A 21,951-nucleotide genomic window follows, 5' to 3' on the forward strand; every position below is an offset into this window, starting at 1 on the left:
AAGACTTAAGGTTTTCTCTCCAAACCCAAACTAAGTTAAACCGAGCAATTTCAAAACAAACTGAACGACCATAAATTTAATGGTGTCGACCGACAACCTCTTTGGTGTCAATCGACACCCACCCAAAATTGAGTTTGGGATGTTATAATTCTCCCCCTCTAACAAAAGATTCGTCCTCGAATATGCAAAACACCGCCACTCGACCAGAAAACTCATTCAACCAGCGTCGCAACGGTTTGCACCACCAAACCATCCGGTCTGCTGCAACCAGGACATCAATGGACCAAACCACCATGACCCCACTCGTCATTCCATCCTGACCCCATCGGGTAACACCATCCCGACCCAACCGGTCAATACCATTCGACCCCACCGGTTCACATTATCCCGACCCCACTGGGCCACACCATCCCAACCCCACTGTCTGCACATTCCTGACCCCACTGGTCCACACAATCCTGACCCCACTGGTCCACACAATTATGACCCCATTGGTCCACAGAATCGTGACCCCACTAGTCAAACAAAGTCCTGACCCTAATGGTTAACACTAAACCCGGGATTGAACCACCATCAACCCCGACATCTATATTCGGTAAATATGCTTAGTCACACACCCAAAACATTATTTGCTCCCAACTCATCCACTCTCAGGACAAAACCTTTAAGCCATACCGATTTCACTCTCAAACCACCGTCCACGAGTCATACAGTCTCACTCTTGGGTCTTCACCCACGAGATCTTGGTACCAGGGGAACTACCATCCCCTTAGAAGAACCACCATCTCCCAGGAGAACCACCATCTCCTATGCCTCTCTCAGGGCCCACCATCCCTCAAGCTATCGGTATATAGTGAAACTACCATCCCCTCAGGAGAACCACCATCTCCTTATGAGTTGTTCGGAACCCAGCGTCCCTAGAGCAACCAAATCTTGACGTCTCTAAGCACCTCCCGACAAGAATTACCTCCCCATGTCCGCGTAAAACGTCACAATGTCATACTAACCACCATATACTCTTTCCCGAAAACTCACATCCACCTTGGCCACTCCTAGGCCACACTCCAAACATTCCAACCACTTTGGATGTTCACACGCACTCTTTCGAAAAATAGACAAATTCTAACTATTCATAAAACTTTCTATTTTTAGAAACTTTCTATTTATGGAACCTTTCCCTGTATAGAAATTCCGAGCTATCTTCCTAGACAAGTCTATTTCTATTACATAGCCTGTCCTAGAACCGTTTAAGCTTTGATACCAAACTGAAACGCTCCACCCAGATTCTCAATCCTTACATAGGATCCACAGAAAATGATCTCACCGGAATCCCATAATTTTGACGAGACAACCGGCATAGAAAACGCTTCTTACAAAAACTTACACAAATACACCAAACAATACCTCATCTAGTTACTGAGTCGTACAACCAACCACCGCAAGCGACCAAGTAACAAGAGAGGTGGGCTGGAATATTTGATTCTGTCCAGCCTCAGACAACACTTCCCCACAATTATTCTAACTCACTATCAACTCCTCTAGTGTCAAACGGCACCTCCACCTGGTGTCGAATGTCACCCATCACACCACTTGCAAACCAACACACACACCGACGCTCACGGAATCACTTTCGTCAATCTCTCCTCATCCAAACCTAACTCCCACTGTCCTCCTAGGACCCAAACACACAAAAACATGCTGGTGTCGCTCGACATCCCAACTTTACCACTGAACCATCTATACCAGACCATAATACAAACACTTGATTAAAACATAAACCGACCAATCATTTCACAAATCCACCGTTGGATATGAAGATTGTACCACCATGAAGCTCCCCACCAAATTTCAGCCAAATCGGACTCTGTTTCATCCTCCAAACGTTGCTCCAAAGTAGCCATCTCGAACCAGTTCTGATGTTTGTTTGTAGGTGTTGGTGTCAACCGATACCACAATGGTGTCGACCGACACCAACCCAGAAATCGCAGAATAGAGACTCCGTTCAATATCTCTTTCGCAACAAACCCCTAAACGTTCACAGCCATTGATTACATAATCAAATAAACACCAAACAACATGACTTACCTGGATAATAGCTAGGAGAGAGCCTCCTTGTCTCTCTCAATCCACCACCAAGTAATCACATCCTTCTCCACACATATTGATGATGGATCTCCCTTCTACTTCTCTTAACCCTCTTAAGGCTCTCTTTGCTCTCAGCATCAAACTCACCCTTTCTCATTCTCTCCCAGAAGCGACGACAACTCCCCTCCCCCCCCCCCCCCCCNCGACGACAACCCCCCCCCAAGAAAAGAGGTTGTCGAGCCTTTAAAAGACATAGCTTTGTATAGTTTGCTTACAACAACAACTATCAAGCGAGTACTAGAATGGCTCATGGGAGAAGATTCGGGTTCTAAAGCTGAACATGAAGGAAGCTCAGGATCGGCAGAGGAGTTATGCCGATAAGAGGAGGAGAGATCTTGAGTTTCAGGTAGGGGACAGAGTGTACCTCAATATGGCTATGTTGCGAGGTTCGAACAAGTCATTGACAGAAACTAAGTTGAGTCTAGGGTATATAAGTCCGTTCAGGGTGATTGAGCAGGTAGGACGGGTAGCATATAGGCTGGAGTTATCTGAGGTTATGCGTGTATTCCACAAGGTTTTTCCATGTGTCTATGTTGCGAAAGTGTCTTCGCAAGGATGATCAGTTGTTGGCTAAGATTCCTGAGGATCTTTAGCCTAACATGACATTGGAAGAGAGACAAGTGAGGGTTCTTGAGTGGAGAATCAAGGAACTTCGGAAGAAGAAGGATCCTTTGATGATAGTTCTATGGGACTGTGATGGTGTTGAGGAGAAGACTTGGGAGCCTGAAACATACTCTTTTCTCTATGGGTAAACCTTTGAATGAATGTATGATAACAAACAAACAGACTACGACTATGATGCTCAGATACAATGCAAGAGGTTTCAATACTCTTATGCAGTTGTAGTATAAGAGATGCTAATCCATAAAGGGTGATTATGCAAGCATTTAAGATGTGAAAAGTGATTCAAGTTAAGCCAAGTATGATTATGAGTTTAAACTAACAACCTAATGTCAATAATGAAAATGCAGAATGTAAATTACTTAGAACAAAAATTAATGCAACGTAAACAAAGATAAAGTAAGCAAAGACTAAGTTAAATAGTAGCAATAACTAGATATAAGCAATGAAAAACTATAAAGATGCAGGACATAAACAGAAAGTAAACTAAATGAAACGGGAATGTAAACTAAGCAACCCAGATGGTGCTCGATCAAGCACTCAACCGTGTGCATGGTCGAGTGGCTAGGTCGAGTGATAAAATATGAAGAACATAAGCTATTTTGACTTTAAACGGATTAAAAAGCAATGAAACAAGACTAGATGCGATAACAGATAATCAAATAACAAAGTAGGCTCCTAGAGATGGATTCATGGGCTGGTGTTCAGACTGTGGCTATCTAAACTGGTCAACAAACCTCAATGAACATGAGCTATCCATAGAAAATGTTCTTAAAGACTTACTAATCCACTCTCATGACAGAAGTAATCAAGTTTAGTAACATCCTAACCCAACTCTCATTTGTGAAACCATACTAAACAGGCTTTAAAGAACCAGATCATTATTTGTCAAAAATCACCTTAGACAACTAATCTCTTAGGCTAAGCATGATAATCTCTAGTATTAGCTTTATCTAACAAGCTAAACATTGGTATGATGCAAAGAAGCTTAAGATCTGTTCTTACCCTCTCAGATATAAGAACAGCTTAGAGGACATCTAACCCAGAAGAGATCTATGAGCAAACAAGCTTGACCAATCTAAAATGCCTTAACCCTAAACCAGCCTAATCCATCTCTATAATCCTAGCTCACTACTCAGATGAACAAAACATGATAATGATAAACTTAAACCCATAAATTAATGAAACTAACATGATGAGAAATATGAGATAAAGATCTATAACTTTATATAAATAAACAAACTCAGATTCTCAATACCCAGAAAGTTATGGAACTTACAAAGTATGAAAATCTAGAGAAAACCAAGAACAAAAGTGGCAAATGATGTAAACCAATGCTAAAAACCCAAAAAAGGGTAAAAGCTAGGTTTTTGGTGGCTGCTAATGTGTTTTATGACCTATCCTGAGTTTTGGGAGGCCATGGGGTACAAGAGATATTTATAGGATAAGAGAGAAGCCCTAAATTAGCTAACAGACAAAATAGAGAGGCGGCTTGATGTGCTCGACCATGTACGGTCAAGTGGCTATGGTCGAGTTGTATTTCTTCTGTTTCTTCACTGGTTGAGTCCCTGAACAGCACACGGTCGAGTGTCTTCGGGTGTGGTGGTTGAGTGGCCTCTAAACCTTTGATTTCTTCTTGTTTCAGCCTTTTTCTGCTTCACTGGTTGCACTCTACTCCTCTTCAGCTCATTTTCATGCTCCTTGGGGTCCAAATCACCTGTTTAAACATGAAACAATGCAAATCCTAATCTAATGCATAAATAGACCTTAAACTACACAATAATGACAAAACTAGCTAGTAAATCATGCTAAAGGTGTAAATAAACAATGGTGAAACATGGTAAAATATATGCATATCAACTCTCCCAAACTTAGTCTTTGTTTGCCCTGAAGCAAATATACAAGACATAAGTAGGTAGTGAGGTTTGAAAGTGGGATCTCGGAACCTAAAACCTGTTAATAGAATAGCTAGAATCAATGTCCAAGTTACTAATACCATGATGCCAGGTGAATGAGCTATACTTAAAGATTTAGATAAGCCTTTCACAACCCTAACTGATTCAAACCTTAGACATCCAAATGCATTCAAATCAATCATTACCTTTAACATTCATTAAACAAGAACATGAATTAGATTATGCAATGTTTAAACTCATTTGGCTTGGTAATAAAGGCATAGAGACAAAGATGGTCTCTCTTTTAGAGTGGGACTTATCAAATACAAGGTTTCTCTCACAAAAATTGGATTGAGCATTAGAAGAAGGCTAAAGGTAAGAACACTTAGACACATACAAGAACAGAACCTTGTCTACCCAAAGTGTTTGATCCTAACATTCTAACCCTAAAATCTCCTAGTTTTACCCTTTATCTTCATCTCTTCTCTTTTACCCTTTTTCTTTTTTGTTTTTAAGTCTTCAGATAGGTTTCTTACTTGATTTCTCTAGTGGAATGGATGTTTCTTTTCTTAAAAACTAAGGTTCTCTTTTTTACTTGTTTCCCAAGTCATAACAAGACTCTTTTTTTCTTTCTTTCTTTTCTTTGACCAGAACCTTATTTAAAACTTTTATACCACCCCATTCTTTCACTTAGAGCTTAAATTTATTTAAAAACACTTCTCTTCTAAAGAATTTAACCTTTTCTTTTTCTTTTCCCTCTTTCCTTTTATTTTTCAAACAAACCAAGTCCCAAACCCACAAATTAAACCACCTAGTCCTATCTAGTTTGAAAAATGCAAACTAGAACTACACAAGGCTTTATTCCTGTCAGTTCAAACTTAACACTTTCTACCAAGCTCAATCCTAAAATAGGCCTCACACCCAAGAATAAACATGGCTTGATAGAAAAGTTTGTTATAGGTAGGAGAAACTGATTTAATGATGAAACCAGTTACTTGGATCAACAAGAGTGATAAAAAGAAAAAAAATAATTCAAATATGTAGTATCTACGAGTTTAAAGCAATGCATAAACTGATAATTAAAGTCTATACACTACAAAAAAACTTGTCCAAAGCCACAACAAAATTTGTCACTATAACCCATATTTTATGGCTATTATCCTAATAGCATCGGAAAGCCACAACAAAATTTTATGGCTATAACGTTGTAGCTAATTTCTCGTTGTGGCTATTCCCGGAAAATTAGCCACAGATTTACCACAACAGATTTTGTGGCAAATAACCACAACTTGCAACAAAACAAATCGTATCTATAACATTTATATTTGTGTTTTTTTGTGGTTATTTTTGTCATGGATATATAAAAATTGTTTGTGGCAACTTAAATTATTTATTAAAAAAAACATCATTCAGTATTACAAATAAACATATACACAAACATATACATACACATATACATATACGATTATCTATATACAATACAGATTCTTTCCTTCACTCTCTGATTCCTCTTCTACCGAAGTTTTTTTATTTGTGGTTTTTTTTCATATATGAAACCGTCAAAATCTGAAAAATACAAAAAAAAAAAGACGACAAAACTAGAATAAAACAGAAGATCTAAGAGATTAGAGCTTGAAATTAAGATAAACTGGAGTAATTTAACTTTAAGATTGATGAAAGAAACAACTTAGCTTCTTAGAGAATCAAAAACAAGCATAAGACTTCCAAAGCTTTCTGCAACAAATAAGAAAACACAAATTCAATAAATAGTCAACAAAATAATTAAAAAAAATTACAAAACAAAACCAAGATCTAGATACCAAAACCCTAAGATTCATAGGAAAATCCAAATAAAGATTGAAAGAAAAAAGGAACCCAATCAATTCGAAGAACTTCCCTACAAGAAATTGGTTTAATTGAGATAAGAATAGATAATTTTTTCTCTTCAACTTTTATTAAAAAGGAATAGATCTGGGTAGATGAAATAAATTAATATATTGAAGTAAGCGAGATTCTTAAAAATATGGGAATAGGGATCAGAGAAAGAGTGTCAAGTCTAGAAAAAAAGCTCTGATCTATCTGAAACAACCCGAACCTTTTTTTTAATAAAGATAATATATAACTAAGCATCCCATACTATTTAATTAAATCAACCCAAACCGCAACTCAACATTAAACCAACAACCATTATGCACAGCGGAAACATATCAATAATACAAACCAATACATCATCAAAACAATAACATTCCTAACCATTCTATCCAGCCACCTAACATAACTCTTACCAAGGTTCCAACATAAATATTATAAGCAACAACACACAAATGAGACCATAGATCATCCTCCTCCTCATTGCCTTGATGATTCCACGATCACACCTTGCCTTTAATTGCACCACAAACACAAATTGAGATGCATGAGTATTTTATAAACACTCATTAAGGCAATCTTCCCATCTAATGGACTATACACACAAGCAATAGAGACATCTCTAACCATCAACCAACAATCAACAACCAACAATAACAAACCAGGACTCTGCATCGACCAACACCAACCATGCATCGAATGACACCAACTGGGGTTGCATCGACCAACACAAGCTTGCATCGACCGACACACACACTGCATCGACCGACGTATGCTCGATATAGCATGAAAACCTTACGTTTAACGCGCCGTTCTCGCATTTGCATCTACTGACGCACGAAATGCATCGACCGATGCACATGCCGAGCATCGTTTTCCCAAGATTCTCGCCGGATCTTCGTTTCTACAACCACAAAACTCGAATCCAAGCCCCAAGAAAGCTTCCCTACGTCCCAAATAACATTCTAACAAGCCAAACAACACATAAACAAGCAGATCAGAGAAATCTCCAGCTTCGATAAGCCATGGTCATGCACTTACCTTTTCTAAGAAGATTTTGAACCTCAAACAAGCAAAACAACGCTCCTAGGAAGCTCCTACAACGATCCCAGCTACAGATCTCTACAGGAACAACACCCAAGAACCTCAAGAACACTCAAGAACACTCAAAAACTCTTTCCTCTCTTCTTTTCTCCAAAAAATGGCCAAACCTCGGCCACAACACAACAAACCCCTTTTATACACGTTTTATAGGGTTTTCCTAACCCGAAATGCAATGTTTTACTTAAACTCGTCTGCATAAAACCGACCTTGCATCGACCGATGCACATAGCGCATCGACCGATGCATCCCTTAAACCGGGATTCCGGTTCGCGGATGTTACAATTCTTCCCCACCAACTAGGATTCGTCCTCGAATCCCGCAATATCGTCCATCCATCAAGGACTATCATGCAACCGTCACCACGTCCTGCACATCCTCCGACCGGACTGAACACATCCAACAAGGCTTCCCGTGCAACTGCTGCAACAGTCCACACATCCACGTGTCCCAACGGCTCACACAACCTTGACCTCACTAGTCAGCACAACACAAAAATCACGAGATCACTCTCGACCTCCAAGGTCTACATCCAGTCACTATGCTCATACCCACGTTCTAGACATTGTTTGCTCTCTCACTCATACATTCTCAGGTCGCAACCCTCGAACTGCACCGCCTGCACTCTTAGACCGTCGTCCTCGAGCTATACCGTCTCATTCTCGGATCGTCACTGATATATCATGGTTTTTGTGGTTTTTAACCATGGTATAAGTGTACTTTTTGAGTCTTTTGATTTGCTTTCTAGGTTGTTTTTGAGTCTTTATAGGTTTATGTACTCATTGGCACGGATGGAACACAAAAGAGCAAAAAAGGATGATTTGGAGCATAATCAAAGCATTAATGCTGATCAACGAAGGTGGGAGACAAGTTCAAGAGTATGCATCGACCGATGCTACCTCTGCATCGATCGATGTAGCTGCCACAAGCCAATCAGATGTTTTCTCACAAGCTTTAGAAGATTTACAAGCCCAAGTTTCCCTTATTTGCAATTAAGGCCCAAGACGTGTTTTAGAGTATATTTAGGATTTTTATGGTCATTGTTAAGACCTTAGTTTTTCTCTAGAGAGAGTTTTATTCTGCAACCTTACTGAAAGAAGAGATATTGAGAGCTTTGGGAGAGATAGATCTGATTTCATCTGTAGAGAGAAGATTCTTGAACTCCCTTCTTACTTCTTAATTTGAATTGCTTATTATTCAGAAAAGATGTTTTGTTCTTCATTGAATATGTCTGAGTAGCCTGCTTGTTAGGTTTAAGGTTTTTCATAGGGTTTTTATGGTTTATTAGATCTGTTATTTTTAGGATTCATTATCTTCTGTGATCTTCATCTTAGGTTGTTCTTCATATTAATTCCTGATTGGTCACATAGAATTAATAATCTAGGAAAATAAATTGATATGAGAGTATAATTGATTTTCCTGATAAAAACTTTTGATGAGCAAAATTATTTCCTGCAAAGAGATTTGATTTACTAATTTTGTGAAGAATCTAAACTTGTTTTTAAAGCTGATTTTTAACTTTGAATTTTACAAAGAGATTTGAATTTTCTGGTTTTAAATTAAGATAATATTTGCAGTGAGAACTGATATATTTTACAAAAGAGTTTAGAGTTCTAGATCTAATTTAAATTGCTTGAATCCTATTAATTTATTGATTTAATAATCTGTGATTTCCTGAGAAATTCCCTAGGCCTAGCTATTTGATCTTTTGAATTTACAACACTTTTTAATTTTGTTTCTGCATCGTTTTTAAATTAATATTTTGATTTAGCATAACTAAAAGATTAATTAGATTATTGTGTGATCTAGAGTCTCTGTGGATTCGACCCCTAGAGTATTACAACTGCAAGGTTGTTAGTACCATTAGGGTATTACAATTTGACCATATCAAATTTTTGCGTCGTTGCTGAGGACCGAACCCGGGTCACCCGCGTGACAGGATAATCTCTGCATTCAAGAGCTGTTTGGATAATCTCTGCAAAGTGCTAGCTAGATGTGAAGAGAAGCACTTAGTTCTTGATTAGGAGAAGTGCCATTTTATGGTTAGAGATGGTATAGTGCTTGGTCACAGGGTTTCAGAAGCTGGTATTGAAGTTGACCGCGCTAAGATATAACTGATGACAGGTCTTCAACCACCAGATAATGTGAGGCTGGTCAGGAGTTTTCTTGGACATGCAGGGTTCTACAGACTCTTCATCAAGGATTTCAATAAGATAGTTAGACCACTTTCAGCTCTATTATGCAAGGATGTCAAGTTTTAGTTTACTGATGAATGTCGTTTAGCTTTTGAACGGATTAAGCAAGAGTTAGTGAGTGCTCCAATTGTTCAACCACCAGATTGGGATTTTCCTTTTGAGGTAATGTCTGATGCCAGCGATTTTGCAGTGGGAGTAGTGCTAGGACAGAGGAAGGATAAGAAACTTCATGTTATTTACTATGCTAGTAGAACACTTGATGATGCTCAAAAGAATTATGCAACAACGGAGAAGGAGCTGCTAGCAGTAGTGTTTGCTTTTGAGAAGTTTCGTTCTTATATGGTTGGATCAAAGGTAATAGTTCATACATATCATGCTGCACTCAAATACTTGATGTAGAAAAAGGATGCCAAGCCAAGGTTATTAAGATGGATTCTTCTTCTTCAAGAATTTGACATTGAGGTTAAGGACAAGAAAGGGATAGAGAATGGAGTAGTTGATCATTTATCAAGGATTAAGATAGAAGATGATGTTCCAATTCATGATTCACTGCCAGAGGAGAATGTCTACTTTGTTGAAATTGGTTCTCAAGCTACATTGTCTCGGGAAGTTTTGCAGACTCGTGGCAATGCATCGATCGACTCAGCTGGTGCATCGATCAATGCTGAATCTCGATACGAACAGGACTTGGCGATTGCATCGACCGATTCATCATTAAGCATCGATCGACGCTTGGTTCAAGAATCATCGGGTTATGCGTTTGATGACGACGTGGCTGCTGTAACTACTTCTGATCAACCGTGCTATGCTGATATCGCAAATTAGCTTGCTGCAGAGGTGGACCCAGACAAGTTTACAGGGTATGCTAAGAAGAAATTCTTGAGAGATCTTACGAGATACTATTGGGATGAACCTTACTTGTATAAGCATTGCAGTGATGGAGTTTACAGAAGATGTTTAGTAGAAAGTGAGGTACCTGACGTTTTGTTTCATTGTCATGGATCTGACTATGCCGAACATTTTGCTACATTCAAGACAGTTTCCAAAGTTCTCCAAGCAGGCTTTTGGTGGCCAACAATGTTCAAAGACGCTCATGAGTTTGTCTCAAGATACGATGCCTGTCAGCGGAAGGGTCAAATCAGCAAACGGCATGCGATTCCACAAAACTTCATTCTTGAGGTTGAAGTGTTTGATTGTTGGGGCATTGACTTTATGGGACCGTTTTAACAACTACATCCTGGTTGCTGTTGAATATGTCTCCAAGTGGGTGGAAGCTATTGCAAGTCCCAAGAATGATTCTGTTGTTGTTCTTAAGCTGTTTAAGACCATTATCTTTCCACGGTGCGGAGTGCCTCGGATTATTATCAGTGATGGAGGTAAGCACTTTATTAATAAAGTGTTTGATAAGTTGTTGAAGAAGTATGGAGTTCAACATAGAGTAGCCACCCCATATCATCCCCAGACTAGTGGTCAAGTTGAGGTTTCTAACCGCCAAATCAAAGAAATCCTTGAGAAGACAGTGGGTGTTACAAGAAATGATCAGGCAGCCAAGTTAGATGATTCACTTTGGGCATATCGGACTGCATATAAGACACCACTTGGCACTACACCTTTTCATCTGCTTTATGGGAAAACATGTCATCTTCCAGTGGAGTTAGAGCACAAAGCAGCCTGAGCTGTTAAATTGCTGAATTTTGAAGCCAAGACAGCTTCAGAGAGAAGGTTGGTTCAGCTGAATGAGCTGGATGAGTTTATACATCATGCATTTGAGAACTCTAAGCTATACAAGGAGAGAACCAAGGCTTATCATGATAAGAAGATCATCTCCAGAAATTTGGAGCCTAATAATCAAGTACTTCTGTATAACTCTCGCTTGAAGCTGTTTCCAGGTAAGCTTCGTTCTCGCTGGTCCGGACCATTCACTATCCAAGAAGTCTGCCCTTATGGAGCTATTGTGCTGCTAAACTCCAAGGGAGAGAAGTTTATTGTTAAGGGACAGAGAGTGAACCATTATTGGGCTAACGCCGGGATACCAGACGGACACATTGTGCGTTTGGATGATGCACCTTCTACCTAATCCGCTGCCAACTCAAGCTAATGACTTAAAACAATCGCTGAGTGGGAGACCACCCACTGGTAGGATTTAGTTATTTTTATTTTTATTTTTAGGATTTACTAACTGATATCTTGTGTTTTTGTTGGGTTTTAAGCCTTGTTTTTGCATAGTTTCGTTGTATAATCTTGTCATTTTAGGTTGCTTTAGGAGCATTTTCATCTAGTGTGTTATCTCTCAGGTTCATGGAGTAATCTCAACACATTTGGAGCATTTGGACTTGTTTTGGTGCAAAGAAGCAAAGAGAAGTGGAATTGGAGAAGTGACAAGGGATAAGGAAGCATACACGACCATCATCGGTCAGGACAAGCGGCCAAGCACCGGCTGATGGAAGAGTAGGCGTGCATTGATTGCCAGGAGCAGCGGCCAAGAGCAGCAGCCAAACGGTGGCCGAGTGAAGAGGAGATGCATTTGATCGTCAGTACCAACGACCATCCCAATCGGTCAAGAGCTGGCCTATGGAGTTCAGTAAGAGGAAGATCGCCACCACCAGCGGCCAAACCATGGCCGCTGGAGCCAACACCACACTTGTTTTAGTTTTAATCCGGGTTTGACCCAGTATGTTTTGGGTTGACCTAGGTCCTTTTCTGTTTTCCTATAAATACTCTAACCCTATTAAGGGGAGACTTATCTCTTATCTTATCTTTTGTTTAGTAGCCACTTAGGGTTCTTAAGCTTGTTTACTCTTGGTTTCTTGAATGATTGAGTACTTCTAAATTTTTAATAGCAATTTCTTATTCAAATCTCCTATTCTACAATCTCTAATTATGATTTCACAAAGATCAAACCTCTACCTTTGTGTGATCATAACCATGAGTGAGTAGATCTTTTAGAACTTTGGGCTAGGTAGATTAGGGAGATAGATGATTGATCTTTGATGTCTTAAGTATTCCAATCACAACGGTTGCATCAGAATCATCCTTTAGCATTGGTAGCCGTGTTCTCAACAAGTATAGGAGTTGTCTATAACCAACAAATGTCCAAGCTTTGATATGTGCAAGAAATTGGTTTAGGGGATGTCAAAAAATTCGTAAAAATTCTACGTTTTTTTGCATATTGTATTTGTAGTTGATGAATTTATAGGTGATGAGTTCTGATTTTGTTTTGAATATTGTAGGTGATGAGTTCAAGTTTGTGGAGGAGGAAGGAACAATTGTTGCTACTTAAGTTTGGCTTTGTATTGTTGACTTTGCTACTAAATTTGGTTATGTATTGTTGACTTTGCTACTAAATAGTTTTGTGTTGTTGACTACTTGATTTTAATAGTTATGTGTTGTTGATTTTATTTTATGCAAAATCCCCAATCATATATAGTCTCCATTTGTTTCTTGTTTCTTAAAGGCTAAAAAATTTTCCATAATCTAAGAACAATGGAAGAATCAAAGAACAATACATAACCAAATTTAGTAGATTTTATAAGTGAAAAATAACAAAAAAAAATTAGATTTTGTTAAAGAAAATAACAAAAACAAAAATCAGATTTTATGGTTGAACAAAAAAAAATCCGATTTTATGGTTGAACAAAAAAAAATCAGATTTTATAAGTGAAAAGTAACAAAAATAAGATTCAGATTTTATAAGAAAAAAAATAACAAAAATAAAACTCATACATAATAGATGAAAAACAACAAAAATAAAAGTGGGTTGTCCATTTGGACATGGTCTTAGTGGGTATGAACACATTTTGGACCATTGTCCATTTGGGACTGTCTAATTTCTGCCCATTTTAAAAAAAATGTCTAAATAGACTCGTTCAATGGTTTGACAGCTCTAGTGGCAGGAAAGGAAGGAGAGAAAGTGGGAGGAAGAGAAAAAGACTTAGGTCAAGTCGTCAAGAGAAAAAGTTAATATAGTAATTAGGTTAAAGAGAGTAATAAATAAAATAAATGGAGAGTAAAGCGGTAACATTTTTCACCAACATAATCGTTGAGATAATTCTTAAGTCTTTACTAGGGATCGGACCCGCACGTACGTGCAGATGTTTTTCTAAATACTTTTTTCAAGATTTTGGATATGCACTTAGGTGTTTTGATTTATAACACATGAGTTTTATAGTAGCTTTATATTCTAATTTTAGTATAGTATGTATAATCCAAATTTATATTGGTTTGATTTCAATATAGTTTGCGAATGTTTGAAATAAGACGGATTTCACATGGAACTTGGACAGACATAACGATGAATCCGAATGAGTTGTTAACCAAATTGACCATTTAAATTTCTATCATACTTATAAACTATCCAACGGGAAAAATAATCAGGAAAATGAATTAAAACATCGTCAAGCAGAATAACCTAAATAGAGATATAAAAAGGATAAACCCCAACACGTTATACCGGTCGAGTTTAAAATCTTTTGACCTTAGAAAAACCCGTTTCGCGAGATTTACAGGAGTAAATAGTTCCACATACTTGAATTGAAGACATGATTATAATATCGATTTTTGTTCGACCGTAACCTGTTTTCCAATTAGTTACGATTACCTTTTTTTAAAACAAAATACTCGAATTTAGAGTTAAAATTAGGCCTGGGCAAAATATCTGGGTCCAAAAATCTGATCCGAAGCCAATCCGACAAATCTGATTCGAACTGTATTCAAAATTTTAGAATATCCCAACGGGTTCCAAATCTCTAAATCTAAAAACTCGAACCCAAACCCGATCAAAACCAGAATCCAAACAGATATCCAAATATACCTGATCCAAACCCAAAGTATAGAAATACCCAAACGGATCCTATATCTCTAAACCCGAAAATCCAAAATATTCGATCCGAACTCGAACGGTACCCGAACGCCCAGATGTAGTAAAAATTAGGCTTGGACATTCAGTTACCAAAATTAGGCTTTCATTTGGTTTCGGTTGGTTTGTATATAGAGTAATATAATAAATATTCATATATTTTGGAAGTTTTGGTTTAGTTTGGTTATTAATAGATAACCGTAACTAACCAAAATTAACCAAATATAGCAAATAAAATAGTTTTCGTGTTGGTGTAATTGTTCAAACCTGTCATGTTGCATTCGTCTTGCAACATATTTTATAAATTATATAGCATATCCGCATCTGCCATGCTTGACTTTATATGATTAGTGACGTTTTACTAAATCACTATCTCTTAATTTGTTTGAACAGTATCACTCTTATATTTTATAAAATATATTTAAAGAAAAAAACTAATATTAATAATAAATAATTTTAAACATAAAAAAAAAATTCGTAGAGAAGCTTAAATTTTTGAAAATTAGTTTACTTATATTTTAAACTATATAACATGTTAATACTATATCTAAGATACTTTTGTAATTAGTTGTTAAATATTTTCCAAAAAATAGGAATAACTCATAAATCTGTTATATTTAATAAAAACCTTTGGATTTGTGAACCATCATGATAATATCATATAAACTAAAAACCCTTAGTCGCATCTGTTAAGCGAGTTTTGATTTTTTTGATAAGCCAAAATATAGATACTAATAAACCTGCGATACATCGCAAAAAATATTTTGGTTAAAACATAATTTATTATTTTAATGTTTAATTTAATTTATAATTTAATAGACAAAACAATTAAATATGATCAGCGGAAAACAAATTTCCTACATCGGTAACATGCTAATGAGTCATATAATTTATATGATTATAATATAAGATTTATTATATTTTGTGTTGGGGAAAAAAAATTACCCAAACAGAATTGTAACCTAATCTCATCGTAAAATTCATTTGTCCCTCTTTTTTCTTTTTTTCCTCCGCCTCCTCTCTTCCTCCTCCGTAGCCTCAAAATTTGTACCTTAACCAATCTCCTCCTCTGATTTGTCTCATCTCATCACGAAGACTGGTTAGTCCTCTGAATCTAGTTCAATTTTAGAAAGCGATTTCTTATGAGTTTTTCAGATTACCGACCAGAATTTCTTGGGTAAATTGTAAATTTATCTCTTTAAACATTTTGTAGGTTCTCTTCCATTCCTTGATTGATTTTGCATTCCTTTGAAAAAGTGGTGGTGCAGAATACAACGTCAGTTTTATCTTTTCTTGAAGAAGCAGTATACACATGTAATCAATTTTTTGGGTTTTCATCGACTTGATTTTTTTTTTTTTTTTTTATGACTCGATAGGTTTCTTATCGTTGATAACCCTCAATTGGTTTAGGATTTACAAAGAATTTTAATGATTTTATGTTCTTGCTGATTGTTAAAATTATAGAAAATTGAAAGTTAAAAATGAACGATTCTAAAGAGATTGTTTAGGAAGTTTTTTAAAATCTTGATGATTTGTTTTTTTTAATCTTGTAAAATCTTTCTATTTGATGAAAGAGTTTTCATGACTTTTGTTATGAAGGAAATGATATAAAATCCTAAACCAATAACATAAAATTTGAATTCATTAACAATCCAAGATTCTTTTGTTTTACTTGAACAACATAAAACTTTTAATGACTTTATAAAACTCTTAATCCAATAACACTAGATTTATCAAGATTTTAGATAACTTTTTACAAATCTACAACCAATAACACCAAATTTTTAAAGAGTTTTTAAAAGTCTTGATTGAATAACAACATATTTTACCTAACTTTTAAAGTTATTAAAATTTTTTCTAAATCCTAAACCAATACCTTCCCTTGTCACAACAAAACATTTATTTCGTATCATTTAATAACCTATACATAAATATCATCAAATTGTATTTTAGATTTTAATGGGCCATAAGATGAAAACTTTTATTAATTGGATCAGTAGGATTTATTTAAATCCGATATTGGCCCATTAAGAATATTATCTTCGTAAAGATGTATCCGGGAAAACAAAGAGACAACAAAATACAAACAGTCAAACGATATACAGAGTGTTTTGTCGGTTTGAGAAAAAAAATTACTGAGTTTTGTCTGATCGAGCAAAAATGGAATCAAGACACCTAATAATCCATATCGGATATCTCCGAGGCAATGATATTCTCGATCGGAATCCCACGTTAAAGCAACATGATCGGATTTATTCTCGATTAATCTGATCAGCTGTCTTTTTGTATTTCTCTGATTTCGATTTCAAAGGAAAAGTAAGGTAATAGATCGACCTTTTATTTATATATTCGCCTTTTCAATTAGGAAGATTCGATGTAGATTTCTAATTTTCTTGTTCTATTTCCTATACATATAGCGTCGATCTGGATTCCAAATGGATTGAATCGAATATGGATCTTCTTCTACAAGTTTGAATCTATTTCCAATTTTAAATTTTGTATTTGTTATTGAAATGGAATCAATATTATGATTGATATTTAATTTTATGTTTCTTTCTTGATTTGTTATCACGAAACAGGATAACCCCATCAAGCCTAAATGAAAGATAAGCAAAAAAAACCCTTTCGAATATTGTTTATCCATCAACTCTGATGAATTCGAAACTCTAATAGTTATGTTTTGTCTGTTTAGGATAAAATTTTCTTGAATTAGACGCTATTATAATTCGACAATTGGATTGAAGGAGGGGTATGAACATACTGGGTTTACAAAAAAATTTCAAATGAAAGGTAAGAAAGCTAATAAATTTGGTTGAACACCGGCTGTAGTGTTAATTTTCGTTTAACAAAACAAATGAGAAATTTGTTTACTTGTCAGGGTAATTCTGGTTTTGGCCAAAGTTTCAACTACCTTACAAAATGGGACGTATAGTAATGAGGAATTATATACACTATCCTGGTAAGTACTATCCAGGTAAGTACTATCAAGTTTTAATTCAACAAAATTATTTTCTCCTAGAAATATTTATTAGTTACATAAATTAAATAGTTTATGTTACCAATTTATAAAAGTTTACCAAAGTCTGTATTTATAAATTATATTAAATAAAAGTTATCAATGGTATGGAAAAAAGTTTGAGAATAAACCTACGGATGAGACAGTAGGTTTAGTTCAAACACAAAAAAAACCATAATAAATTATTACAACAGCATCTAAGTTTTAAAAACAAAACGTTTGCTTAGAACCATACCAATCCATGAAACTCTTTCACTCATTTAGTTCCACCACTTCAACATCCTCGACAGTCTTCACATCATTTGAAAACATCCTGTTTTTATAACACAATTCAAATTATGTTTTCGAAAACAGAGCTTAGAAAATAATATAGATTTAAATAATACACAAATAGTTAATCAATAATAGTTACCTTCACAAATGTGTATGGTATAAGTTTTAGGGAAAATGATAGAAACTTACTGCAGAATAAGACAATATCATCTCTATTGTCTCACCAGTGTATGTTGTATATTGCTTCCATGTATGGACGATCTTGACTCTTATCTTCCAGGTTTTTTGAAGGCTTTGAGCTCGGAAACATGTGTAAAACCATTGGTGGTCACCATGACTGCGATAAAAAAGTGAATTTCTACTATGTTTGTATGAATGTTTGATGAGTTTTATGATTTACGGTGTATTTTATGGTTTTTATAACAGTTGTTCTTCGTAGCTTTGGGTGAAAGGTAGAATATTTGATGCAATCAATGTAATATATTCTGTTTGTGATTTGATTGTGGGTTTGATATAAAACTGCATAGTAAGATTAGAGATTCAATCCAACTGTTTCTGTTTTTAGTTTATAGCATATTTAATTACGAAGAACAAAAGGCAATCAATTCAAAAGGGTAGTTGTGATTGTTAGAAATGAGAATAATTGTGATTAACAGAAAATATATGCAGTTAATAAATTGATTTCATTTAACTGATTGTTATGATACGCAAGAAGATTACAATTTATTAGAAGATTTGCTCTTGTACAGGTTTAAGAAGAAGATGATGTTTGGATACACGTCTAATATAACTACAATCCGAATAACATAATCCCAAACAGATCAGATCCGCGTGTTTTGTATAGATTGTATTACATCTTTGCTCTTAAATTTTTTTTCTTTCTCTTCTTCCTTTCTTTCACCGTAGGGACAATATGTGGAATAATTGTAAATTTTTTTTTTTGCTGGAGTACTCTCTAATTAATAGTATAGATTTTTCACCAACATAAGTGGATTGCATCTCCACTTAGTCACATTTCTTATCTCTTTTACTTGTTTATGTGTTAGACATAATTCAATCATGTAGATTAAATATTTTGTTTATCATACGTGTAAATTTTGGTGCATAGAATTTAGAGTAGCCACAAAATAACTATAGCTATGAAAATAATAGCCACATATTAATCTTTTGCTAATTTATGGTTAATTAGCTATAACTAGCTATGAATTTTTTTGTGTGGCTAATTAGCCACAAATTGCTACAACATAGCTACAACATGGCCACAACATAATTTTGTGTTTGGTTTGTGGCTAATATATGCTAGCTACAAAATAGTTGTGGCTGTTTTATGGTTTGGAGAGATTTTCTTGTAGTGATATTAGGTTCTTATAAGTAGGAAATGATGTCAAATGTCAACATGCTTTAATTTAAACCTGAATCCAATGTAGGAATTCTAGCCTTGGTTCAATCTTATATATCTAGCCACTCAACTAGCATTAATGTACTATTAACTTGGGCACTGATTCTAGTTTAGTGAAGTTAAACAAGTTAACAAGGCTAAACTCATCATAGATCCTTAATGCAATATATGAAACAGTTCTATATGAAACATGTTAACAAGATCTTAATATGCAATGCAAACTACATGAACACTCTTTTTTTGTAAAGATTTTTTCGCAAAATTTTTTAAATTTTAAGTGTTTTTCTATGTATTAGATGAAATGCAAGTACTAACATGATAATGCAAAAAATTTGAAATAAGAAAATAGAAAACAATGTCAAATGCTGTCTTAAACCTTCCCCCCAAACTTAAATTACCCAGTCCCTTGTGTAATAAAAATTTGAAAGAGAATTTAAGAACCAAAACAAACAAAACATGAAATGAAATGGTATAAACAATGAGATAGGTGGTGTTGGTACCTCATGGGTTGTGGAAGAAGTCATCTACAACATCATTCATGCTGTCATAAGAGTATCCAGTGTCTTGAGCATCCATTTGAACTTTTGGTGGAGAGGGAGGGAGTTCGACAATGACCACGGATTGGCGCACGGTCGAGTGCCTGATCGAGTGGCCTGGTCGAGTGGGTGGTGGAGGATAGAATGGCTGTCCTGGCTGCCCATAGTAGATGTGTTGCATGAAAGTAGGGTCCACATAGTAGTGAGGCTGGTATGGAGGATAAGCATGGCCATAGGGGTAGCTTGGATAAGCTGGTTGAGCTGGGATGCCATATGGAGGTCTAGGCAAGTGCTCGGCCGAGTGCATTGCAGGTGCTCGGTCGAGTGCTGGTTCGAGTGCACTGGTCGAGTGCCTCAGAAACTGCTGTTATGTGTGAATTGAACCTCTTCTCCTCTGTAATGGCTCATATGATGAAGCTCTTGAAGGTTCCATTGGGTTTTCAGCCCTAGGTATGGCTCTAGTGGATTTACTCCTCCTCAAATGCTCAGAATGTGCTGGAGATGAGTTTCTACTCTTCAACTCAGCAATCTCTTTCTTCATGCCTCTTATTGACTTAAACATCTTCTTCACATTACTCTTCAAAGTATTGATGGTCTTACCATGCCACTTGTTCCACTTTTGAAGAAGTGTCACCCTCTTGGCTGTCTCTCTCACTCCACTACTATCTCTTGGTTGGGGCTCATATTCTTCAAAGTAGAACTGCTCCTCTCCTTCAGCCATATCAACATCTTCAGCTTGGTCTTCTGCAAATGGGGCTGTTCCATCAAATAATAGCTCAGCTGCTGGCTAGAAATCAATGTTAAGCCCTTCCCTTATGGTTGTTGCTTCTTGGTCTTCTCAGATTGAAGTGGTACATTAGCAGCCACAAGGATTGGAGTGATGATACCTCCAATGCATAGAACTTCAGTTGAGTCCTTCTTGTACAACTTGCTGACCCAGCTTCTTTAGTAGGTCATTTGATCAATGAGGACCATGGCAAAGTCAGTTGGCACTCTACTCCCACAAATGGTGTTCCCATCTCTTGTTTTGTCCATGACACCATAGAGTGCCATGTATATCACCTTGGGTTCTCCCTTATTCAAATTCCCAGTTTCTTTTCTAGCAAAAAGAGTGTTGGCAAGAGCTTTGTGAAAGTAGCTTAGGACTGGACTTTTAATCTTGGAGCTTTTGGTCTTGGAGGAGTAGTATGGCTTATCCTCACCAATGTTTTGTCATAGAGAGTAGAGCTCCTCCTTGGGTATCACTATGTTGTACTCAGTTCTTGTTTCGAACCCATAGAGTGATGCTAACTCTAAGAGTGACAGCTCATAGTGCTTGTCCTTAATGGTGAAAGTGATGAAGCCAACTCCTCTCTCTGGATCAATCATATCAGTGAAATAGTGCATTTGGATGGTGGCTAAAAACTCACAGCTTTCTTCTTTATACTCCTCTATGTTCATGCCCATGAACTTGGTTAAGCTGCAGTTTTCAAAGAGAAGCTTCACATCTTCAGCAATACCAAGCTTCTCCATGGTTTCCTTGTGTGGATATTTGGTCCCTTGGAACTTCATGGACATGAAAGCTTCAAAGAGCTGGCGTGGTGTTAAAACACCAGAATCTGCCTGATCTTCACTTTCACTTTCTTCTTGTTGAACATCAGCTACTGACCTCTTCTCACTTGCTATGTTCCTCCTATGCTCTTCATAGTCAACCTCCATCTCTTCATCACTCTCAGTTCTCTCCAAATCTTCCTCAACAGGCTGATTTCTCTTCTTCGTATGGCCGCTCGACCCCCTTCTCAATTTGGCACTCGATCGTTTGCCTGTTCGAGTGGGTGATCGAGTGCTTTCACCAACCTCTCTCCTTGAAACAGGTGGTGCATCACGAATTCCCATGAACTGTTCAGTAGTCTTCTTGGCCTTAGATCGGTGAATAGCAGCTTGTTCTGGTGTTTCCTTGTCTTGGGAAGACATTGTGAAAGAAAACTTAAAATAAATAGACTCAAAGCTCAAAGTTAATAGGTTAGTAACCCAAAAAACAAGAGAACTAAGCTTTGAACAGAGCAA

The 21,951-nt window shown here is 36.5% G+C and overlaps 1 long non-coding RNA gene across 2 annotated transcripts; it reads left to right on the plus strand.

Annotated features, from left to right (window-relative positions):
• Nucleotides 16,721–18,465, plus strand: LOC104701129. Of its 2 annotated transcripts, none has more exons than XR_753754.2 (4): nt 16,721–16,997; nt 17,099–17,150; nt 17,261–17,471; nt 17,560–18,465. It is a non-coding gene; the product is annotated as an uncharacterized LOC104701129 (long non-coding RNA). The 2 variants fall into 2 exon arrangements; XR_002032572.1 differs by having other exon boundaries at nt 16,723–17,002.

This window comes from Camelina sativa, chromosome 7, assembly GCF_000633955.1.
Source record: "Camelina sativa cultivar DH55 chromosome 7, Cs, whole genome shotgun sequence".
NCBI lineage: Eukaryota > Viridiplantae > Streptophyta > Magnoliopsida > Brassicales > Brassicaceae > Camelina > Camelina sativa.